Source organism: Choloepus didactylus, chromosome 3, assembly GCF_015220235.1.
Source record: "Choloepus didactylus isolate mChoDid1 chromosome 3, mChoDid1.pri, whole genome shotgun sequence".
Lineage (NCBI taxonomy): Eukaryota > Metazoa > Chordata > Mammalia > Pilosa > Megalonychidae > Choloepus > Choloepus didactylus.
The window spans coordinates 141,753,122-141,759,121 of NC_051309.1; the positions used below are offsets into that span (position 1 = coordinate 141,753,122).

Genomic DNA, 6,000 nt, shown 5'->3' on the forward strand with positions numbered 1-6,000 from the left:
TTCATCTATTGTAATAAAAGTGTTAATAATTGGAAAAACTACATGTGTGTGTGGAGGGGGTGTATGGAAACTGTATTTTCTGCATGATTTTTCAGTGAACATACAACTTCTCTAATTAAAAAAAGAGGGAAAATACAGCAAAAGGAACTTCTAACATTTAGAATAAAATATATAACAAAAATAGCTAAAAACATGATAGAAGCATGCACCTTACACTACACATGACATGCTATAATCTTAATTGAAGGTAGACTGTGATATGTTAAAGGTGGATATCATAAAATCTAGAGTAACCACTAAAAGATACTGTTACTTGGCCAGTAGAGGAGCCAAAATGAAAAGCTAAAAGTATTATTCAATTAATCCAAAAGGATGAAAGAAAAGAGTTGGAAAATTACCCAAAAAACCATAAAGGTATAAATAGGAAGCACACAGTATGATGATAGAATTGAGTCCAATCATAAGGAGAAATACACTGAAACACTCTGTAAAAAGTCTGAGATTGTCTAAAAGAATAAAAGGAAAGCAACAACATAGGTAGCTTAAAAGTAAAAGGCTGGAAAAAGATATCATGCAACACTAATCCTTAGAAATCAGGAGTTCTATATTAATATCAGAAAAAATAGACTTCAGGACTAGGAATATTTACAGAGATTAAGTGGAGTATTTCATAGTGGTAAAATTTTAATTCATCAAGAAGATGTACAGTTCTTCATGTTTTTGTCTAGTTACAGAACTTCAGAAAATGAAGCAAAACTGGCAGAATGGAAAGAAGAAATTGACAAATTTAAATTATAATTGGTGATTTCAACATCCACTCTCAGTGAATTGATAGAATAAACAGAAAATCAATGAAGATTTAGAGGATTTAAGCAACATTATCAACTAACTTTACTTAATTGGCTTTTACAGAATACTATTCCCAATGTTTGCAGACCACACTCTTTTCAAGCACAAATGGAGCATTGACCAATATAGACAATATATTGGAAACTAAAACTACTCTCAAAAAATATAAAAGGATTGAAATTATGTAGAAGATAATCTTGTATCACAATGGAATGAATTAGAAATCGACAATAGAAGGATGATGTCTCTAATGGTTCAAAGTATGTAGAAATTGAACAATGCATTTCTAAATAACCAATGAGTCAAAATAGAAATCAAATTCAGCAACTATATATGGTAAATAATTTTTTCCCCATTTATAATTACTTAATTCAAAATAAAATTTTAAATATGGCACTTTTTATTAAATAATAGAAGTCAGAAGAAAATTAAATTATAGTTTGAAATGAATGAAATGAAGACATAAAAATTAGTAGGATCTGTCTAAATCAGGCATTTAATCACAGATAGAAATCTATGGCTTACAGTGCTTATATTAGAAAAGAAGAAAGGTTTAAAAAATGATCTAAATTTCTACCTTGAGAAGCTAGAATTGTGAAGTGAAAGAAAAAAAAAAGAGAAAATATAAATTATGAAAACACAAATGAATGACAAGCCACCACCACAGATCCTACAGAATATAAAAGGACAATAAGGGAAAGTTATGAACACCTTTATGCCCATAAATTAAAAAATCCAACAAATTATGTGAAAAATACAACTGTCTCAAGAAGAATAGGAAATATAAATAGCCACTTATCTTTTAAAAAATTGAATTCAGAGTTAAAATATTTTCCCCAAAGAAAACTCAAGACTTAGATGGCTTCAAGGGAAATTCTATCAAAAATTTGGCAAAGAAATAAGAACAATCTTACACCAAATCTTTCAGAAAACAGAGGCAGAGGAAACATCTCCCAGTTTGAATTATGATGCCATTATTATCCTGATTAAAAGAACAAGACAAACACATTATAAGAAAATAAAATCAATTATCAGTATCCTCCATGAGCATAGATACAAAAATGCCCCCCACATTAACAAATCAAATCCAGCAATATAGAGAAGTGACAATAAGTCATGACCAAGTGGAGTTGGTTCCAGGATTGTAAGATTGGTTCAACATTTTAAAAAGCCATCAATGCAATTCTCCATATTAACAGAGTAAAAGAGAAAACACATATTCTCAATCAATGCAGAAAAATAATTTAACAAACTTTAACCACCATGCATGATAAAAACTCTCAAAAACCTAGAAACTGAAGGGAATTTCCTCAAATGGATAAAAGAAACCTATGAAAACTGACAATTAACATCATGCTTAATGGTAAAAGACTGAATGCTTTACCACTAAAAATAGGAACATGGCCAGGATGTCTACTCTACCAAGACTTTTATTTAACATCATACTGGAGGATCTAGCCAGTGCTTTAAGGCTAGGAAAAATAATCAAAACCATACAGATTTGGAAAGGAATAAGTGAAGCTCTCTATATTCACTGATGACATAGTAATGAATTAGAGAATTCTAAGATATCTATAGAAAACCTCACAGAATGAATAAGTGAATTCAGCAAATTTCAAGACAGAAGGCCAATATAAAAAAGTCAGTTGTACTTTTATATACTAGTAACAAGCAATTATAAAGGGAAATTGAAAATATTATTTACAATAGCATCAAATGTGAAATATCTAGTTGTGGAGACATGGAAGCTTCCCTGGCTTGATAAATTACACAGGGAGGCCTCCTCATAAAAGGTTATGAGAAGGCCAAGATTTTGTGTGCCTGAAGGCAGGCAATTTAGATAAGGATAAGGACACTGGGCTCCTTCCACTTTCCTGTCTCCCACACAGCCCCCAAGAGATTATCCCTTAAGGTTAAGAACATGTTTACTGTCTCATCCTTGTACACACATACTGTAACATCCTCATGACTTTAGAAAAAATGCACCCTCCCTGAGACACCTGAAAACAGTCATGTAGGAGACTACATTGTATGCTACAAAAACCTGTAGGAATGAGTAGAATAAAGCTTCTTTTGCATGAACACAGAGATGGAGTCGACTCCCTTCTTTCACATCTAGTGATAAATTTAACAAAATATGTACAGTACATGTACACTGAAAACAAGAAGATAAGGATGTACATTTTCACTACTGCCATTCAACACTGTATTGGAAATTCTAGCCATTCTAAACAGGGAAATAAGGCAAGAAAAAGAAATAAAAGGCACCCAATTGGACAAGAAAAAGTAAAATTACCTCTATTCAAAGATGACATGATCCTTTATGTAGAAATCCTAAAGAAGCCACACAAACACAAAAAATCATTAGAACTAACTAAAAATTCAGAAAAGTTGAAGGGTACAATAACAACTTGCAAACATTGGTTGTATTTCTGTACACTACCAGAGAACAATATGAAAAGGATTTCTGAAAACAATTCCATTTTCAATAGCATTGAATGGGATAAAACACTTAGGAATAAATTTAACCAAGGCGGCTCAAAACTTAGACATTGCATAGTATAGAACATTACTGAAAGAAAGTTTAAAGGACCTAAATAAATGGAAAGGCATCCCATGTTCATGGATTGAAAGACAATATGGTTAAGATGACACTATGTGCAAGGCAGTCAACAGATTCAGTGCAATTCTTATCGAAATACCAATGGCCTTTTTTTTTTTTTTTGCAGATATGGAAAAACTGATCCTAAAATCCATTTGGAATTGCAAGGGATCCTGAATAACTTTCTTTAAGAATCTGTCTGAAGACAACTTGGTCCTCTTATCCCATAGGACATCATTCTAGTCTACTACACTGATGACATCATGCTGACTAGAACTTGCAAACAGGAAGTAGGAAATAACCTAAATGCTTTGTAAATCCTCATAAAAATTAAAGGAAACTGCATGTGGGTAAAAGTTCCAGAGATTTAGTAGTCTGAGAATGTTGAAGTGTCCCATTCAAAGTGAAAGATAAAACCTTGCACCTCCTACTACTTAGGAAAAAGCAGATTCTCCTCTGGATTAGGGAGGCAATATATATCATATCTGAGTAAACATTTTTGAACCACTCATAAGGCTGCCAGTTTGAGTGGGGACAATTCTTCAGGATACAGAGCAAGCTGCTCTATCAATTCAGCCTTGTGACATAGTGGATATGATTGGGTTGAAGTGTCTGCAGCAGTTATGTATGCTATATTAGAGTCTCTGTGAGTCCCAAAAGGAAAATTACATCACAGAACTTTAGTGTTTTGAAACAAACTTATGCCCATTTTGCAAATAATTATTGTCTTTTTTGAGAAAATCTTGATTTGGCATTGGGTTCTAACCATGGAACAAGTGGCAGTTAACCTAAGCTGCCTGTAATGAACTGGGAATTATCTGAGCTACCAAGCAATACAGGTGGGATGTGCAACAACACTGCATCATCAAGTGAAGTTTCATTTATATGAGATCAGTGTTTAATAGGTCCTAAAGGCACATATATTGCATGAGCAGGTGCTTAGCATGGGAGTTACTCCTGCAGCAATGGCATTTTCACCTCAACCTATGGTTAACTGAATTAGGAAGAAAAATCTCATTCCTAGTTTGCAGATGGTTATACATGGATATCCTGGCCCTAGCCATAATTGGACTTCTGTATCATTATAATCTTACTTAGGAGTGGTTCTGAAGGACAGTAGGGAAGGAAATGCTTCCAGTGGACAGAACATTAAGCAGTGCATCTGATTATCCTATAGTCTGGAAAGGGAGATGGACAGAAGAAAGATCTACATGGATTCAGTAGTTACCAGTTTGGCCAAATGGTCAAGGATGTGGAAGCAACCGGATTGGAAAATCAGTGACAAGGAGGTTGGGGAGAGATATGTGGTTGGAATGGGCACAGAATATGAGGACATTTGTACCCCACATAGATGCTCACCCAAGTGCACCCACTGTAGTGGGGTCTTTCAAATCAGATAGACAAGATGATCTGTTCTGTAAATCAGTAAGCTTCTTTCCCTTGCAACTCCAGTGCTTGTTCATAGGGTTCATAAGCAAAATGGACATAGTGGCATGGAAGGAGATTATGCATGCTAAAAATGATCACTGAGACTGATCTGGCTATTTGCACTACTAACTTGCTAACATCAGAAACTAATGTTCAGCCCCAAATATGGCACCATATAGGAACTAGCTAGCCACACTTTGGCAGGTTGTTGACATTGGACTTCTTCCAACATGGAAGGGGCAGTGATTTCTCCTTACAGAAGTAGATACTTAATTTGCATATGTGTTTTTCTGCTTTGTCTATAATGCTTCTGATATCAATGAAGATGGGGTGTATATGTTGAACCAGTGATAAACATATGGTGCTGTTTTTCTCACAGCCAGAACACATGGGTGTGGGAATCAAGATGTGGAAGTGAGAGTGGCTCCTTTCACTTTTTCCTTCTTATAACTCACATGCAAAATTTGTCTTCCTAGGTCAACAATTTTGGGCTCTGTTGATTGAGATATCTTGCTTCCCAAAGAAAAAATGCTTCCAACAGGGAACAAAACACTGATTCCATTAACTTGTAATATTTGTGCCCCTATCCACATTGGGATCCTCATACCAATGAACTAACAGGCAAAGAAGATTGTCACCACATTGACTGGATCAACTGATTAGAGAGGAGTATGTTTGAACCTATTGACTAAGTAGCTTCTTTGGAGCAGTCTTTTGGTACTTCCATGTCCAGTGGTAAAAGTTAATGGAAGGGTAAATCAACTTAATACAGATAGGACCACTAATGACTCATATACTCAGGAGTAAAGGATTAGGTCATGCTATGAGTTTAAGAATCTCTATTTACTAAAGTGCTGGTTGAGAAAAAAGGGAAAATTGATTGAGTAGTGTAAAAAGGAGGTCTGTAGTAGATATGCATATTTTTTCCTTGCTTTGTTATATGCATACTCACGTAAGTTAATCATTTTTTCCCTTTTTCTCCTTTTTACTATTTTATATAAAGTATATTGATAGAGGGTTAACATTACAACTTGATTTTTCAGTTACAGGATATCAAAGATAGATTGGAAATGAAATAGAGAGTAATAAATAAGATAGATTTCCATTTTATGGAGAGAATA

General features: G+C 34.2%; 1 protein-coding gene across 1 annotated transcript in view; it reads left to right on the top strand.

The window, feature by feature from the left end:
- C3H4orf33 (chromosome 3 C4orf33 homolog) overlaps positions 1–3,727 on the top strand; it is a 245,173-nt gene extending 241,446 nt beyond the window's left edge. Inside the window, exon 11 of the mRNA XM_037830658.1 lies at positions 3,579–3,727. The gene's annotated coding sequence lies outside the window, so the exon portion shown is untranslated. The remainder of the gene's footprint in view (positions 1–3,578) is intronic.
- Positions 3,728–6,000: the final 2,273 nt, after the last annotated feature.